General features: G+C 41.2%; 1 long non-coding RNA gene across 1 annotated transcript; it reads left to right on the top strand.

The window, feature by feature from the left end:
* The first annotated feature begins 6,475 nt into the window (after positions 1-6,475).
* LOC114135991 (uncharacterized) lies at positions 6,476-19,833 on the top strand. Its single transcript, XR_003593710.1, has 2 exons — positions 6,476-6,534; positions 19,535-19,833. It is a non-coding gene; the product is annotated as an uncharacterized LOC114135991 (long non-coding RNA).
* The last annotated feature ends 140 nt before the right edge of the window (positions 19,834-19,973 follow it).

Genomic DNA, 19,973 nt, shown 5'->3' with positions numbered 1-19,973 from the left:
CAGCACTTGTCTCTCTCCTCTCTCTCTCTCTGTTTGTGAACTGCAAACTGTGGCAGTGTGGGAAGATGCCACCACTGGCATTGCAATGATGAGCTGACCAATTTCAAAACACATCTGTTCAATTATACCTGACAAACTCCAAATAATTAACCCTTTTTTCCGTCTGGCTTTGTCTCAATTATTGTTAATTCCAGTGATATTCTTCACCAAAGGCTGTTGGATTCATATCGGGAAGTCGTACTTGCTATGTGTGTTTTGTAAAACCTTAACAAAAAGCTAGGAAATTTGTTTGTCCAAATATTTCCTAGCCTGGAAAAAAAAACAACCCGTTGTTCTATCCTTTGCTTTGTACAGAGGCTCTGGACTCCTGGGTTTTGACAAGCAATTTTTTGTTGGAGGGGTGAACTCTGAAGTTTTGAATTTAATCTGTGATGTATTTAATCCGCCGCCTCGATGCTATGAAGCTTACCGGAAATTGCCTGAGAGAATCAAATGGCCTTCCTCCAGTCCTCATGTCAAACATCTTGAACCCTTGTGGGATCAGCTTTGGTGAGCTGTTTATGCCAAAGTGGCCAACACAACCACAGTGGCTCACTAAAACCAAGTCACTAGTTGTGACTTTATATCACTAGCTGGGGAAACAAAATGCTAAACTTTTTTTCTCCCTGTGTTGTTGAAGATTTTTTACAGCATCAGAGCAGAGGAGACATACTGTTCAGTATCCACATTGCCAATACGTCACATTTGTAAAACCGAGTGACATTATGGACCAACGGTCGCCACATCCACACTCACTATTGTAACTCTTGATTTGCCACCGGGGGCGTGTGTGAGTGGGATGACAAGATACCCGAACGTGGCACCGCTTGAGAAAAGCTGTATCGTTTTGAAACAGTAGGAGAATTGAACTGTTTAGGCGTCGTTCGACCTAACGAGGTCAGCACTGAGACGCTTTGAGGCATAATAATGTAGAGCTACAATAATTTACACAAAAGTATAAAAATTCTCACAGAAACATAAACACATAAAAAAATACATAAAATATAATCTGTAGACAATTTATTAGCAAATAAAAAGAGTTAGATTTAAAGGAAATAAGCGGGCTTTCAAATGGTTTTGATTCATTGCCAAGAGACGTTGCTTCAAAAACAAAGTAATTTAACCAAACACAAATGTTATTTTTTATGAAAGATCACAAACAAGTGGGACATAAAACTTTTCACTAACAATCTTACAAAGCTAAAGTAATAAAATCATGCAGTACAACATCTAGGATGGCAGATGAACAATACAACGTGAATGTCATTCATCCCTCCAAGTGTTTATGTCAAAGAATGAGTGGTTTTAATGAAAACACACAACGACGAATGCTGTAAAAATACTAAAACTATGTAGATCTCTAAAAAAAACATCAAAAAAATCTGTTGCCTTTGTAAAAACTGAAGCAATATGAAAACCACAGCCTTTGTGACAACTGAAGTGTATTTCCACGGACCCGTTGCCATAGCAGCCAGCTTTCATTGAGTCCAATAATGAGTGATAGGTTTGAAATGAGAAGCTGATGGTAAGAAAATGCCTTTATATTGTAGTTGGGGAAAAATAAATCCAAACCAACAGCATCTCCACGTACCCTGGAAATTACACTACGGGGCTGTGAAGATGGAAGATGAGCGACAACTAAGAACTCGCTCATTCAGGCAGCTTTATGGGCGTTGGGGTATTTTTGTTGTCACAGGCTTTGATTTCCTCCAAGTAATTTCCCCTCGATACATAAACTGCTGTTATGTCACAGACGAGCACAACGTAGGTCCTATTTTCGATGAAAATTGTGAATTTCATTTGACTTCTTTACTGAAAGAAGACGTGACAAATGTGGAGTGCGTTGTATTTAGCTGTCGCGAGTCGACGCTTTTTAAAAACGGTTCGGCTCAACCGGTTTGGGACATCTACGCAATTTTCTGTCAGTTCTTTGCAAAACGGCAAAGGCTCTGATCGGACCGAGACGTTACCAAACAGCGGTTTTAAAGTTTTGTCACAGATTCACAACTCTGCCCAACTTCCTTGTGTTTACTGAACAAAAGCATCACCACACCATGATGGTGCCACCACCATGTTTCACCCCAGCAATGGGTATTTTTCAGTGGAAGTCTTTCACCATGCTCTTAACTCCAAATCATTCACTGGGCAATTTAGATTCAAAATGGTCGCCCCTCAACCGAGAGGTTTGTTTTCTGATGTGAATCCAGCCTGGTTTAGTTGGATGGCAGAGTCTTGGTAGGCCTCTGATGATCTTTTAAAACACAGTGCCTTGTGAGATGAGCTATAATTGTCTGACTGCTGTGTTCCTTAGTCTTCATAGCGCTTTTTGTTCTCTAATGTTCTTTAATAAACCTCTCAGGCCGTCAGAGGGCAACTGGATTTGTACTAGACTCCACTTTTTTCCACTTACGATACCATTGCAATCTGAGATTTAGTGTCGTCCGATCCCAATCTGATACAGAAAAACAGCTGAATTGACTTAAAAGATTTCCTCTTTTTTTTTTTTTTTTTAAACACAGATAAATGTACTGAGTTACAAATTTATTTGATAAATACTTAGATACACCAATAGCTTCACAAACCTGGTCAAACATGTAAAAAATAAATTGCAACAAACCTTCTTTCAAAGGGCTCAGAAAGTGCAATTGGGAATTCTAAATATAATCTAAATGACTAATAAGGCATGACGTTGCTCAGAGCACAAAGCAGAACAGATCTGCCCTTTTGGATTGGGCATATTGTCACTAATACACAATCTAGATTATTATTTTTTATTTTTTTTATTGCCTGGACCAATACAGTGGTTATTATTGGATCGGTGCATCTCTAATTTGTGCTGAGTTTATTTTCCATTCAGAAAATAAACTCAGACAGTCGTCTATACCTGGGATTGGCGCCTAACGTAGTGTGGCAAAATATGAAGTAGCTTTATTCTGCATTATTTATTCTACCATTTTATTTCAAAACTGCAGTGTAGAAATTTCCCTCTTCCCTCTCGCTCCTTGGTAACAGCACAGCTCACCTCAGTTACTCGCTGGGAGCTGTCTGATAAAGAAATCTAAGTTTTTCTCTCCGAGGCCGTACGGCGACTGCGTGTTTGCGAGCTCTACAGAAAATCAATTTGCGCCCCTCGAAAATAACTGTGTCCAATTCCCACGGATACGTTTATTTCCGTCACTCCAAATGAGATTATGGTCCAACAGGGTGACCTTTGAAAATATCCATGGCAAATCCATTTCATGATGCATCACTTAGTCTTTGTGTGGTTCATAAAATAAATCTTATATTCGAGCCTCTTAGCTATAATTTACAGTGCTACGTGTTTATGTAGCGTTGTTAAAATCAGACCCTTTACATGATATTTACCCTGTCTGCATTTTATTTGCTGTTTGGAGAGCGGCGTTGTTAGGGTTTGATGGTCTCATTAAGTAAAGTGTATAAATATTTATTAATAATCTTTTGAAACTCAATGGTTTCAACCTTGTGGATTTAAAGTGACTCCCCTTAACTTCTGGAAATTACATTGATTAATGAATTTTACAAACAAAAAAACTAACTAAAACCATCAAAGTGCCTTTGAATGTAGAATGCAGCCAGGAAAATAATAATTTCAGCACACGATTAAAAATCTGGGGTTTTTTTCCCCCCCCTGCACGATGGAAGTGCTTAGAAAAGGTGAGAGGTAATAAATGGCAATTTAATTTTTTAGGGCGACAATCTTCGCTTTCGAAGCTGCAGTCATTTATGAACTGGCAGACAGAACGAGAGTGTCTGTGCCTCTGGCAATCCAGCAAGTGAAAAACACTCCCGCCGTAACAGTTGCAGGGAAGTGATTGCTGCGAGAGTGTCAAAGGCGCAGCGCCAACGCTGCAGACGTTTACACACGACTCTTGAACGGAACGTGGAGATTCTGTGCATATTTCTGCACGTAGAACGAACGGTCGAAACCAAAGCCTGGTTTTAGATTGCCTCGTTGTGTTTCGAGTTTAAAACGCCGTAAAATGTGTTCTTAGGCCAGCATCGCACCTCTGAAGTCACCAGAGGCAAATGTTTTCTGTGTATCTGAATCGCTTTCCAATTACGCATCAGCTTCAGATACACAGAAACCAAACAGATAGCAGAAATCCATCAAAGCTGCAGCTTCTGAGGATTACATTCCAAAGTGCCCGAGAGGAGCAGAACAGGGCCAGGGATCAATTCCTCCTTCATTGGACACCAATTTAAAGTTACTCAGAGTGATTCAGTTAGCTGCGGGGGCAGGTCCAGGGGTCCCTGTAATGAGATTCATGCTGCTTCTCCCTATCTTAAGCCAACGCTGGCAGCCTGGATACATCTATCCCTTTCGCACTCCTTCACATGCACTCTGAAATCTGCTGGGTTCAAGACAACCAGTTTGGTTTTTTTTGTGAAAATGTAGTCTAGTTCTCCTATCCCTGCATAAGTGTGGTAGAAAAATGTTATAGAACACTGTAGAAACGTGAAAATATCCATCTGATTTTAGCCATTTTAGCATTGACAAGACTTGGTGGATGTAAAATGTATGCTATCACAAGAAACTGTTTCTGATTTATTTATTTATTTGTCATTTCCATGTGCTTCCTGAAAGGAAAGGAAGATGGCCTGACTGGCCCAGTGAGGTAGTCATAGATTTTAAGTTCATTAACTTAGAAACAAAACTTCAAAAAATGCCTTAAAACTATGAGTAAAGTCAACTTTGAGATGTGTTAAATCAATGCTAACAAGTTCAAAAACAGTCGAGACAATTTACAACTACAAGCTAAGCACTGAAAAGCACAAACATTCTGTGTAAAACAAAAAAAGAGACAAAAAAAAACTCATAACAGGTTGAGATTAAGAGATAAAATAAGAACATTTAATGCAAGAGGAATCAGTTTTTACAGTGATGGGAACAAGATGGTGGCTCTGTGGGTCAAGAGAGTAGCTAACATAGACTATTTGTGACTTTATGCTTGTGCAAACAGCCAAAAGCAAAGTTTATGTGGAACAATATGGTGGCACAGAAGGGTAAACAAGGAGCAACAGAAGTTCTGCTCAAACTAAAGTTATGCTAGCAAGTTTGTAATAATTTCTGGTTTAGCATCAATTCTGTTTCAGCAATTGCAAGAAGATGCATTACAGCTCTGTTGCTCTTTTCCCCAACCAGAGGGAGCTGCAGGGTGGAGATGGTGCTCATGATGTCAGGCTGCAATTAGTCTTTGAGACAGAGGCATTTGCTACAAATGCCAGCATCAATCAACATAACTTTAACAAGGTGGCACAGAAGTGTGTTTGGCTTACCAAACGGCAACAAACTCAGTACATGCTCTAAAATGCCCGTTAATACTCCATTGTATACTGTAGATATTAGCATTTTCAATATAAGTTGTTTTTAAATGCTAAAATCAGACCAAACCTGCTGGATGCATCAGATTGGCTGTTAGCCTTTCACCACACCGAGGATTTAACTCAGTTTCTGTAACTAACCATCTTCTGTCCAAACACAATAAACTAAGCATTTCGGTTAAAAATATAACTCTATTGTATTAATTATTTTACTTGCAGAGATTAATGTGAAAGGGATTTGGCTCTCTGTTCTCTTAGAGTAGGATGGCCTGTCTGCAATTAGACATGCTATTACCTCACTATTGACTTTTTTAGAAATTGTCCAAACCGTCATGAATTCATTTTATTTGTTAGCTTTAGCAAATGAAGTCAGTGGGCAGGACCAACAATGTTTCTTCTTGATCAAAATGATTGGACTGAAGTGGATTGACAATCAGATGCAAGAGTTGCACAATTAAACCAATGCTGTGATAGTCTTAATTATTTAATGGTGCCCTGATGACAAGTAAACATGAAATAATCAAATAAGTCAAATGTCTATGAATTATTGTAACATTTAAGCTATTAACATATTTAATTCAGTTCAGTTTATTATAAATGGTATAGAATCATTTCAGTTTCATATAAACAGATTCAGAGTCTGTTTCACTGTAGTTATAAAGGAATGCAATTTCAATACTATGCACTTTTTTTTGGTAAAATATATAAGTAATTATTTCACAGTTTATTTATGCAATCATTCGTGGCACTTTTGGCTCTCCATATATCCACACTTTAAAGAGCAGATAAATATACTGAAAATACAAACTAATTAGTGAGACTAAAGTTTGTTAGTGTGACCCATTTGGTGCAGAGGCACATTGAGTGAGTGTAAGACATGTGTAGAGGGGTGAAAAACAAGTTGTTAGTAAACAAAACCAAGAAGTAAGAAAATAGGCACCCCAACATAATTTTTCATTTTGTATCTTTAATTTCTCGTCGTAATAAGTTCTGTAGTGTTATTTCAGTTAGTCCGCGCAATGCTACACATGGCCGCTAGGGGCGCTGACGCGTTAGTGACCAAGAAAAGATTGAGCACAACCAGAAGAAGAAATCTTCCTGTTCAATGTAGAAGGAGCTCAACGTGTGTGTCTCGTCTTTTCTATATCGCAGGTCAGTAAAAATGTATTTTGATGCATAATTGTGGTGTCCTTTAAGAGTTAAGAGGTTATAGACTCGAGAGTCAACTGGTGGGTCACTTTGTACAGCTTTGGATGGACATTGTGTAGAAAACGGGGCGTATTTCTGAAGGCTAACTAATGCTAATGCTAGCGAACATTGTCCACGTGTTGAGCTGAGAAACAGTTGAAGGACTAGAGATTGAATTCATTTTGAACTTATTGTATTTTTCACTTTTGAAATGGTAAAAGACATTTTTCTGGTGTCTTTTCTTTATGGGTTATTTAAAAAAAACACAGAAACAATGTTGTCAAACTCAATGAGTAAATGGTTGCATGAAGAGACAGTATTAACGGAGCAGTTTGTAGGTTTTTTGTACAAGAGATAAAATACTGCAATGTTGTTAAAACAGTGGATACAGTTAAAAGCTACATTGCTTAAATATTAAAGTATATGTTGTGCAGAATAAAAATTGTAAAAGCTATTAAAATAGTTAAAAGCAAATCCATATATTTTTATTTTGACAGTTAAAAATAAATAAATATATATATATATATATATATAGTACAGACCAAAGGTTTGGACACACCTTCTAATTCAATGGGTTTTCTTTATTTTCAATGCTATTTATAAGGCAAGAAATCCCACTTATTAACCTGACAGGGCAGGTTGACCTATGAAGTGAAAACCATTTCAGGTGACGACCTCTTGAAGCTCATCAAGAAAATGCAGAGTGTGTGCAAAGCAGTAATCACAGCAAAAGGTTGATACTTTGAAGAAACTAGAATATAAGGGGTATTTTCAGTTGTTTTACACTTTTTTGTTTAGTGCATATTTCCACATGTGTTATTCATAGTTTTGATGCCTTCAGTGTGAATCTACAATGTCAATAGTCATGAAAATAAAGGAAACTCATTGAATTAAAAGGTGTGTCCAAACTTTTGGCCTGTACTGTATATATATATATATATATAATGTAAAAACTTTTTGGTAGTCGCCATGAGGCTGAAATTGCCTGAACGTTCAGTGTGTGTGAAGCGCGTGTGTCTGATTACTGAGACCCACTGAGAGCACCCCAGTCCACCCAGAGGGGTGGCAGGGGACAGATGGCAGGGAGGGATGAGTGTGGAAGCTGCCAGGCAGCATTAGTCACACCCATTACTCACAGACTCTTGCTGGCAGACAACAAGTGACTGTGGTCCTGACGTCGACGTAGCAGGAAATTCTCATTATCGTCTTGCTCAGGAAAGAACAATGGGGTGGGGGGCAATTAGAGACAGGCAAGTGGGCACTAAAGAGGAAGAGGAGGTTGCTGTCACTTACAGTCTTCCTCGTCGCTGTCTTGGCCGCTTGGAGTGGTATCACACAACCTGGATCCCCCAGAGATCTTATGCCCAAAACAACAACAGCAAGAAATCCGAACACGGACTTCATCCAAGTGGCGCGGCAGAGGCTTCTCCTCTTTTGCCTCCCCCATCATTCCTGCACATGTCGGGACAAACGCCATCAACTCATGTTGATCCCCGTCCGCCAACGTGCGATCTAGGCCATTTTCCCCTTTTAGAAGCCAGTTAATGAAGTCACAAACAGGCTCGCCCAGTGGGACGCGCCCAGCCTCTTCTGTGAGGATGTGGGGAGGCTTGAGGACTAATTGGCAGCACCCTTGTTTCCAGTGTAATTGCACTTATCTAGCAAGTCACCTTCGAGGGTCATTAAGAGGCTCTGGATTAATTGAGCAGAGCGCTGCAGAGTGGAAGGAAGAGAGGAGCCAAGCGGAGCAGATATTTGGCCCATTACACCAATAGCAAAACTCCCCCCCCCCACCACCACCACCTCCTCCCAGTCTGACACGTCCACTCACACGGGACACTTTCAATCAGTCTGCCTTAATCGCTCCTCTCCCGCGACCAACAAATGCGCACCGCAGTTTTCTTTTTATAGAAATCTCAGTGATCATTATTTCACAGCGCTACTCCCACCAGCCCTCTCTAATGGGTCAGATACACCGCTTTAAGAGCATGATGGAGTAATGACAGTGCTTTTAGCCTGCTCATGTGTGAGGAAGTGTGTGGAAAAAAAAAAACCAGGCTGCCGAGAGGCCCGGGTGAAAACGCTTCAAGTGGGATGTAAATTATGACTATGAGGCAGCGCGGCGCTGTGTGCTTTCACGGCGTGTCCTGTGCAGAAATTCACACTTCTCATCACATCAAGGGCACACACAGATCCCTGCCAAAATAGAAGCAGGGAAGCCAAAGTGTAATGAAACCCAGTGCTCTGGGAAATAGCTACTGAGTGTGTTTTGGCTTCCTTTATTGATGGGCTTCGCAACGGACTGGATCTTATTTTTCAAGGTCACCTGTGTGGACAGCGCTTCGGTCTCAGCTTGTCTTGAACATGTCAGGGAGAAACGCGCGACTTATTTCCAACACCATCATACATGCTAACACATGTGATGGTGGGTGCTAAGCAGGTGTTGCATTCCTTTAAATGTTTGTGTCTTTTTTTTTTTAAACCTTTTTTTTTTTTTTTTACAAAAGCAGAGAACTCTTATTGAATCCGTCGAAACTACTCGTCACCTGGGAAATCTACTGTACTGCTGTTTGCATGGGCCACTTGCAGTCACATAGCGGGAGTTGCTGGAAAGTCATTTAATTTGGTAGCCGCTAGTAGAGAGGGAGCTTTTGCTTAAACATGCACACAAAGTAAAACAAGATCGTTCCTGTGAATGCTGGGTTCATTTTCTTCTCCTCAACCGTCTCCGTGGTTGAGAGTTCAACAGTTTGATATCTCGTAGTCGAGAGTACAGATTGCCTACATTTCTTTATGACAAACTCCTTCATCTCCCACTATTCTAATGGCTAATAGCAGATCTGTTATAGATGCCCCGTTTGCAGCCAACACACACGTCAGTGTGGCACAAAGTGGTGGTGCGCTTGATGTGCGTCCTTGCAACTGGTCGCCCCAGCTATAAACCTTATCACGTCGGTGGCGCGTACATAACGATGTGAGCACTATTTGCAATGCGCCACCAAATATACCCGCACTGTCGTAAGAATCTACCTTTGCGTTGATGCACACCGCGGAGTGAAATACGCCTGAGTATGGAGTATGTGGGGGGCCTTAAAGTTGCAGTGACTACTTTCAGGTTACCGCCTTTCACTTAAAGACTGTGGTGACAAATACGTCTATTCCATGCTGTGGATGGCGGCGAACAATAAAGGCATTAGTGAGAGCAGATTAGGAATGATTTTATGTTTGGGAAACAACAAGTTACATAGTTACAGTATGTTTCATGATCAGTAATATCTCTCATTAGTGGATGCATCACAGTCTTTAGTAACCCCATTTTGAACTCTGTAACAGGAAACTGCCACTTAAATATAATCAAATACACAAGATCCTATGTGATGAGCAGAGACTGGATTTATGGCTCTTTGAGTAGAGATAGATCTTGTTTTCCATTCAAAAGACTGGCACATTTTTACATTTATTTATATTTTGCTGCCTGAGGTAGCGTTTTTTTTTTTTTTTTAAGGAAACACTGGGAAATGCAAAATATTTGCACATCTAGACTTGGACGACATTATTTTTCCAAAAACTCTGACACTTTGATTTATTATTTTCATGTCATCAGAAAAGTGAATACAAAGGCTAATGTGTTTTCTTTGACTCAAACTTGTCTTGTCATCCTTATTCCTTGAAATAAATGAATGTTTTCTTTACAACTTTATGAATCTGGTCACTGTGCACCCAAGTGTTGACAAGCACTTGAGAAAAGTGTTTCATCTGCGAAATCTGACTGAGTTCTAATCCATGTTTGATTTGAGATATAATTTTGCTGTTATACAGCAGCTACTGGTGATATTTAGATTTCTCACTCCAGAGCCATCTAAAAAATCTATATACATATATTTAACAATATCTTTTTAATGATGGAATAATACATTAACTTGTATATGTTGAAACCAGGAAACCAATCGTTTATCCACACAGGGCACATTGGAGACTTCAAACTGGACTTCAAACTGTTCCCAGAAAATAGCTGACACGACTCCTAGAGCGTCACAGTGTTGCTAGTTGCGACAGAGACTGGAAGAGTCACAAGAAAAGCAAATAAGAGGAAGTGTATTAAACTGGACGGTGAATGCAACATCAACTCTAGGCACCTTTAAGGGAAATGTGTCACCGAAGAGTCACATCCGAGCATTCAAAACTGCTAACGTCAGCATTGGTTTAGACCAGTCCTCCCAATTCCAGTCCTCAGGCCTCCCTGCTCTGCATGTTTTAGATGTGCCTCTATTCCAGAGCAGCTGATTCAAATGATTGCATGACCATCAAGTGCTGCAGAAACCTGTTGATCACCCATATATTCAATCCAGGTGTGTAGCAGAAGGGAAACACCTAAAACATGCAGGGCAGGGGGGCCTGAGGACCGGAATTGAGAAACGCTAACCTAGACTGACCATGCATGGAAGCAATCACCGGTAGAAATCTGTAGAAAGTAGATCATCACTGAACACAGTTTATGGTTCTCAGTGCCGTTGGGAACATCAAGGAAAACAGTATTACTGGACCACAGTTGTAAAATGATGAGCCTTTGGAGGTGGTGGGTAGATGGGAATAGTCCAGTGTTTCTCTACCTTGGTCCTCAAGTCACACCACCCTGCATGCTTTAGATCAGGGATCTCACACTCCAGTCCTCGAGGGCTGCAGTTCTGCAGTTTCTAAATGTGCCACAGGTACAAAACACTGGAATGAAATGGCTTAATTACCTCCTCCTTGTGTAGATCAGTTCTCCATAGCCTTGCTAATGACCTAATTATTCTATTCAGGTGTGGTGCAGCAGAGACACATCTAAAAGTTGCAGGACTGCGGCCCTCGAGGACTGGAGTTTGACACCCCTGCTAGATGTTTCCCTGCTTTGACACCGACACCTGATTCGGATGATTGCAGTTCAGTAAAAACCTGAAAGCAGAAAAAACGCTGGAGCAGGGACGCACCTACAACATGCAGAGTAGTGTGCAGTGAGAACAAGGTTTGGGAAATTTTGGTGTAGACATTACAGAACAGTCCTACACCCTGTGACGGGTCGTGTGACCAGCCTATAATAAAGAGTCCTGCACTTTCTCTTGACATGAATCCTAGAGAAAACCTTTGTAATCATCTAAGTAATCTACACTTTAACAAAAACATTATGGCTCAAATAAATGTAGTTTTACCACCTCAAGTGGAGTATGTGCCTCTGGGGTTTCTCTAGCAAACATTGGTAGTGAAACTGAGGAGAGAGGAGAAGAAGAAAAAACTCTGAGAAAATAAGTTTAGCCTTAACCCCTTTGACACAGACTTTACTGAGTTTGGACTTTGTTTCCCCAGAATTGGACAGTGACTGGCTTTCCTTTTGTAATGTTTCAGTATTTCTTTTCTTTGCTTCACAGTTGGATCTCATTATTTCAGAAGAAGTGTTGCAGAGCCTTATTAGCCTGCAATAAGGCTTGAAGATAATTGGACGATTGTTACACTGACACAGAAAGGCAGATTATTTTGACAGCGTGAGAAAGCCACAAGATAATAGAGCAATGTGTATCGCAGATATTGTGCTAAGACAAATCAAAAAGGAACGTGTTAGCCTTCTGAGTGAACCTTCCTAAAAGCCTTATTCTGATTATAGTCATCTGTTGCTTAAAGTGTGACCCGATGCGTTTCTGCCTCGTGTGTCCAGTCAAGATCTTAGTACCGGCACCAAGCCAATTTCAGAGATTTTTGTAAGATCGACTCTTCTGCTTCCGTTTGCTCACCAGTTCATCATGCAACGTTGTAAGGTTACAGCCGCGCGTGGCAGTTCCCTCAATGTAACTCTGCGTGAAACCCAACTCAACCTCTGTGCCAACGTTCGCCTTTGTTCATTTGCATGCGTTTAAGCTGTTAGCACGCTGCTGATGTTGAGCACTTGCCGAACAAACTGGGGGGCTTAACCTTCTCTAATGCTGTCAGATTGATGCATCTACTGGAGTTGTTGCTGTCTTGCGTCTTTGTTGTTTGTTCGTATGGCTGGATTAGGCTGCTGCCTCTGCTGTTTGAGTGGGAGATGGATGCTGATGGGTCTGACCTTTCATTTGCGTGCTTCACCATGCATGGCACACCGGCAGAGAAAAACGCTTGTCAACTGCCGGTGTGTGCGAGCGACGCGTTCGTGTGCCCCTGCTGTAATCTCTTACTAAAACATCCGCCGCTTTCTCATTGGAAAAGAGGGAGAAGACAGACGAAAAGGGCACATTTGTGTTCGGCCCCTTTATGCCGCGGAAGAGAAGCTGCAGGGCACGGCTTTGAACAACTGCATTGTAGGAGCGAGAGAGGGAGAGGAGCGTCGACTGTAGCAAAATGTCAACATGATAAATCCAACCTTTACAAGCAGTCTCTGCTCTAAGCGGGCTCGTGTCCCAGAATTAATAATCAGATGTATCAAATTGTTTGGGAATAATTAATTCACCATCCTTTGTCATAAATCCCCACTGAGGGGTCTATAAATCCAGCTTTTAAAAAAGTTATGGCTAATATATACGCACCGCAGTGCCTTCTGACATGCCTTACGGGGCGGGAAGGTGCTTTTTATTGGCAGATAGGATGGCTCTTGTTAAACAGGCCTCCTTGGGTGTCGGGCTCATGCGAAAGAGAGATCAATCTCCCCCAACTTGTGTCGAGTCTTTGATAGATGTGGTGTGGAGTCGGGGAGGGGCCGCCATTGTTTCAGATGGTTTTACCTCTGAGACCAAGTCCGCCAGCAACTGCGCCTGCAGTTTCTGACCGTGATGCAGCGAGACCGGTCACGTTTTACTCTCTGCCAATGCAGAGGCACAAAGGGAGTCAGGCAACATATTTTCTAAAACACATAGGGCCCAAAATGATACATTACATTTCTCTGTGCAGGTTAAAAGCAGCCCACCCTCCACAATAAATCATTGCCATTTTTCTTTTTCAGGAACCCACCGCCACAATGCACTCTCCGGCCACATTATTAGGCACCCTTTGAAAGTACTATGGCCACCTTTTTGCCTGTCGAGACGCCTTACTTTCTCCGTGGCACAAAAGTCAACAAGGTGTCAGCAACGTTCCTGTGAGAATTTAGTCCATATTAACTTGATATTATTGGGGAGTTTTTGCAGTTTTGTTGGCCGCAGATCTATGGCGCTCCCCACTGGATTGACATCTGGTGAGTGTGGAGGCCACCGGAGTACAGTACACTCACGGTCGTCTCCCAGAAACAACTTGGAGATTGAGTGAGCCCTCTGACATGGCTCATTTTTCTGCAGGAAGCACCTGTCTAAAGATGCGCACACTGTGGTCATAAAGGGACGGACACAGTCAGCAGTAACACTCAGGCAGGCTGTGGCACTTACAACGTGTACGACATGCTCAATCAGCATTAAAGGGTACCAGGTGGGCTGCAGCAAAACCTTACACTGCTGCTACCAACCTGAGCCTCTGACACGATAAAACATGTATTTATTCTTTTTTTAATGTCAAGTTGTTTTTTGGGGATCAGAAAGTTTCTTTTCAATTTGTTATTCCCTAATTATAATAATTTTCTGTGAGCTGTCGCCTCAGTTTCCTGTTCCCAGTTTAGGTTTTTTATTGCTGCAGCCTATCTGCTTCCAGATTTGGCTTGTTGCGCTTTCTGCAAAGGCTTTCTGCAGACTTTGATGCTTGTTTAAGCTGCTGTTGCATTTCTATTGTATCTAATCATTCTGCCCATTCTAGCTCCAATACTAATGTTTTTGTCCACACAGCTACCACTCAGTGAATATTGTTTTTCTTCTCTGGAAAATTTTCTGTTAACTTAAGAAATGATTGTGTGTCTTCCACTAACTCAGGGGTGGGCAATCCTGGTCTTCGAGGGCCGGTGTCCTGCAACTCTTAGATGTCTCCCTGGTCCAACACGCTTGAGCCCAGCAGCTGAATCCCCTTCAAAGTGCATTCAGGTTCTCCAGAGTCCTGCTAATGTCCTAATTATTTGACTCAGGTGTGTTGAAGTAGAGATACATCTAAAAGTTGCAGGAGACCGGGCCTCGAGGCCTGGAGTTGCCCACCCCTGCAGTAACTTATATGACCACATGTGTAAAAATCCTAGACCAGGGGTGTCAAACTCCAGTCCTCGAGGGCCGCAGTCCTGCAACTTTTAGATGTGCCCCTGCTGCACCACACCTGAGCAGAATAATTAGGTCATTAAGGCTCTGGAGAACTGATCTACACAAGGAGGAGGTCATCAAGTCATTTCATTCCAGTGTTTTGTACCTGTGGCACATCTAAAAACTGCAGGACTGTGGCCCTCGAGGACTGGAGTTTGAGACCCCTGTCCTAGACCAAAGGCTTCTGCAAACATTTATTAAAAAATGGGTGGTGCTCGGGAGCTTGGTTAACTTGAGATTGGAGTTCACTAAAACCAATGAATTTGTGCTTTGTGGGAAAACGCATAGAGGAGGCATGTATAGGAAAATTATTACTCGATGAAAGGGGAAAGAAAATAGTAATCACGTCTATTTTGGCCTGAAAAATGACTTGAAGCTCAACCGTTTTGACCAGTTCCAGTATAAGTGTAAAATAGCGAAGCATTTCCTTGTTTGGTTGTTGTTGTTTCTTTGCCTGAGATGGTAAAGTAATTTTAAACCCTTAAAGAAAAGAAATAGAGGTTATTTAACTTTGTTTTTGTGATGTTGTGACACTTTGCTTCGCTCCTCTGTCCTTTTTTAAAATGAAAAATGCTAATTAACTGTTGAGCATCTTTTCTGTTATTAGCTTTGTTTTGTGCAGCAGTGTAGTTTTGTGTTGTCAGTTATTCTGGCAAAAAAATGTTTCGGTGGCAGAGTCGTGGCCTTGCTATTGAGATGTAGTAAGTTTGATTCCAGCTTCCACCTTTCAATGTGCCCCTGGGCAAGACACGCAATCCCTACTTACCCACGGATTTGCATATTGAGAGGTCATTGCTACTAGAAAGTGCCATAAATTCAAACCATTTAATTTCTGATTTCCTCCCACAGTCAAAAGCCATATTTAGGGAGTGATTCTAAATTTGAGTTTGTGTGCATGTTGGCAATACTCATGGACCCTTCTTGACTTAGGGTTAACATCCTTGGACAAGAAACAGCTAAATATGGGTGCTCTAAATGAGTCATCTCCCAGGATATGCCCTGCAGCCTGTAGATAAAGTGAAGGCATAGGCCTCCTGACAATAAAATCTGTAATTTTGGACCAAAGTCCGCTGGTCAAGAACCATCTGAGCTAAGCACAGCAAATCCTGGAAGAAGACCTGTTAGACTTTGCAAAAGATTTGTGATCTGTGGTGGAGGACAACAGTCCAAATATAAAATAGCCCAGTTAATGTCAAGTCCTAGATTTTATTGAGAATTTGTGGCACATAAAAACTGCTCACAAAGAGCTCATCATCTAATCTGACTGAGGTCAAGATATCTGGAAAAAAAATGGGCAGATACTTCATGTACAGGTTGGTAAAGACGCACCTCAAATGAAACTGCAGTAAAAAGTAGTTCTGCAAAGTATCAGAGAGAGGGAGAGAAGAGGAAGTCTGTGGAAAGGTCTGAGTGGTTTTGCAAGGCCTTGTACATAGATATAAAGTTCAACCTGTTATAACTATTCCTTGAAAAAAGGAGGAACGTTTTCTCAAGGGAAGAACTGGTGACATGTGATGGCATACTGGCTTCTTTACGGTGTGTCTGATTTTACAGCGACAGATCTTAATAGCTACTTGAATTGAAGTGCCCAGTGATTGTGAGTAGGCAGCGCTAGAAAGTCACATTGAAACCAAAGGAGGTAGCTCAGTTATTTTGTTTTGTGTACTCGCTTTCCTGCTTGCCTGAATGCAGACGGTGAGGTGGGGGCCTTTAGGAGTCCAACAGAGTGTTCATTTTTTGTTGTTTTGTTTTTTTCTCCAGATTGCGGCGTTTCGTGCAGATGGAGCAGATTTCCAGAGAACAGGATCCGTAGAGAGCTTAATGAGCATTCACATCACTGCTCAGTAGGGGGCAAAGACTGATGGCTTTCATTGAGATAAAGGTAATCTTGTTACATAGGCATTAATAAAACATCACTCATTAAGTGGAGTAATAAAGCTTCCATCAGTACTGTTGACTTCAGCTAACAAGTAATCAATACTGCCAGGGGAATTCAAATGTCAGAGGGCTTTCACTGTTAATTGTAACCTTTCGCTGGAACCAAATAGCAGATGTTTATTTAGCCGTGGAGGTTTGTTGCCAGTGAGTAAATCCTTTACACTCTCCCTTTCTTTGTGGCTATAAACCTGGAAGAACTTTTGATTAAGATTGGCAGAAAGATGAAGTCACTGTAAGTGCCGTTTCCAAACAGGACCTGCGTTCACATTCTTTGTCGCCTCTTTGTTCGACGAACCGGACCGAAGAAGCTGAAGAAGTGAATCCCTGCTTGGTCTCTTCACGGAGGGCTCTCAGGGGTAATCATTTCCTGCAGCATAAACGCAGCGTGCCTAACTGTTAACGAGTATGTGGGAGGGATGTAGGTTACCGTGAGTCAAGAGAGAGTAGTTCACAGAAAACATCATGGTGAGGGAAGGAAAAGAAAAGAGATTTAGAGGTTACATATTTCACCGAGCAACCCATTTATTGGGCTTCAAACCAGCCGCTGGTTTTTTGTTTCCGAGCGGAGGATGTAAGAGGAAGAAAATTTAGAATTTAGCTCAATCACTGAGATGTGCTTTTGTGAGAAGGGATGTGAGTTGTTCTTTTTTTGAGGTGGGGGTTACACAGCTGAGGGAAATTTGAATTGAAGGTAATTTTATGGTTGACATAGCAATTTATTTGACCGTCCAGTGTTTGGGCTAAAAGAGCCGATGGCTGAGAGTCAAAGGGGGAAAAAAAACTCACGCTGTTGGCCATGTGTGACTTTGCAAACATGCGCTGATGGTGGGACATGCACTCTCCACCGCCATGAATATCAGGTTCATTCTGTTCCTGGTGACTTTGAACTCTTTGTTTCACATGGTTAGTTTGATGTAAAACAACAACTGCAGTCAGTTCCAAGAAGAAGATGTCGGCATCTATGGCATTATTGTAGATTTGATCTAATCCACAATGTTCCTATTATATTTGCAGGCTCAAATGTAAACACAGAGCCTATCTTGTAGAGAAGGACCTGATTTATTTTTTATTTTATTTTTTTGAGGTCCTCGCCTAAATTTGACTGCCTGTTTCAACCTTCCAGCAAAAAATCCCAAGGTTCATATTAGATTGGTGGACTGCTCCAGCCTTTAAGCATAACCCTGAAGGTTGAGCTGGATTGAGGTCAGGGCTTTTTACAGATGCTTAATGTTGGCCTGCTTTGTTCTTTCCAAAACCAGTTTAGATGTGCTTTGAGTCATTGTGCTAGTTGAACAATCATATAAAGTGATCATCGTTTTACATCTCACATTTTTAAGACGATCTTAAATTAAATGTTTTGTCGTTTCAGAGTTTCAACCTGAAACGACACACATACTCTATTAGAAATCGCAATCTTTTTCCAATTTACTACTGTTTATGTTCATGAGTTTGGTTATTTCATGTTTTGTTTTGTTTTTTCAGATATTCCCACAGTGTCTTCTTGCCTTGCTCCGTGTCATTAGTCAATTTTCCCCAGCTCCTTGGCTTTGCTCTCTTTACCAATGCCAGTCGGTTTGTGTTTCTCCGTGCCAGATTCTTCTGGTGCCACTCTGTTCCTCAATCTGTTCCAGTACCTGCTACCAGCCCTGTGATTTTCCCTGTATCGTCACTGGATTTTGTTAGGTTTTTCTGATTTTTAAAAAAATTTTTAAAGGTCAACTATTATGCTTTGTTTTAAACAAGTTAGGGTAGTTCGGTGGGCTATACAAAACATACTTATTACAGCTTTTGCACAAAATCTTTCCCAGATAATGGCTGGATGATTTTTTTGTGTGTTTTTTTTTACCAGACTGTCTTTAGCAGTAGAGACCCAAACAGAAGTACAAAAATGTACAAAAAGTAAATTTTGCACAATAGTTTGCTTTTGCCATTACCCCAGTGTCACTCCATCTGCAGTTGGGTCACACAACAGGTCCACCAAATGTCATAGAAACACCACCGTCGCTGCCTACAATGAAGTAAGCTTAACTTCTACAAGGACTTGGAGTGTGGCGACCCAGAAAACGACCTTGTTTTAAAACGCACACTTTCAAATTCAGGTAAAACTCAACTGAAGTTGGGTAAACAGGCTTTCCTGGAAATTTTTTTTTTGGGTCAGAGCACACAAAGATTGAGCTATTTGGACATCAGTAGGAATGTTTGAAGGGTTCAAGGTGAGAATGCACCAGCTCTCATGCATGGTGGAGAGAGCATGATGCCTTGGATACATTTTTTTTTTCTGGTGGCACTTCTGTCTTTAATGAATGAGTTCAGACACAACCTCTTCTAATAGGCCAATAATGTGAAATACACATCTAAGCTGATCTTACAGATAATGCATCCTGACATGAATGGCCCATATTGAAAATGTGTGCACCATGCTGTAAAGCCTCCCATGTGGCAGGAAATAAAAAAAAAAGGGTTTCTCCGTAACTTGCTAAAGCATAGCCATCCAAAAGTTGGTGTGTGGTGTGCATTTCAGCCTCCAAATGTAATAATCCATTCATTGTGCTGATTTGATGACACCCAACAACAATTTTGTACTTGCGCACTCAAATCGGCTTTTCAGAAATGATTGATGTTTTCTTGTAATCGTTTCACCCCGAAGAAACGCTTCAAAATGCGCCTATTCAAGCCCCAAATGAATGGCATTCATGCCGACAATTGGTGTGCGTAAACTTCTCACCTGCACTGTGAGTGCATACCATGAGGGGAAACACAAGGACAAATGCATTCATGGTTCAACCCATCAATAGGGCTGTATCTGTATCAAAACTCATTGAATCAGAAATTTTAGATTACACACTTAATCTCCCCCCTTTTTTTGTGTGCAGATGCAGGGGTACCATTGTCAGCGAAGAGGAGATGACAAGATTAATCCGAATGAATGAAAGCGGCAGGAAGTGATGTCACCAGCGATAAGCCTTACAAAGAACACCATCAGACACAGAGAGCTACATAATTTGTGTCTCCATCTTTAGAAATGACTGTCTTCTTTTCCTTTTCTCTTTTTTTGTCCCCACTCTGTTCCCGTAGCGCCTCTTATCTCTCGACAATAATTAAACCCTCGAGGGAGTATTTTATGATGGACATATAAACCTATTTAAAATGGAATTAAAGATGCTATCGTACAGAGCGGAATAATGAAATGCTTTGGGGAATCACAATCGCAATGCTGCTCTCGCCTGCTTTCTCTGACTGAATTAAAAGGTAACAACTTGCCATGTTTGAGATTACACAAGCCGTTTGACTTGAACATTGGTGATGAAAGAC

Source organism: Xiphophorus couchianus, chromosome 20 (genome assembly GCF_001444195.1).
Source record: "Xiphophorus couchianus chromosome 20, X_couchianus-1.0, whole genome shotgun sequence".
Taxonomy (NCBI): Eukaryota; Metazoa; Chordata; class Actinopteri; order Cyprinodontiformes; family Poeciliidae; genus Xiphophorus; species Xiphophorus couchianus.
This window is presented reverse-complemented; position numbering and strand designations above follow the sequence as displayed.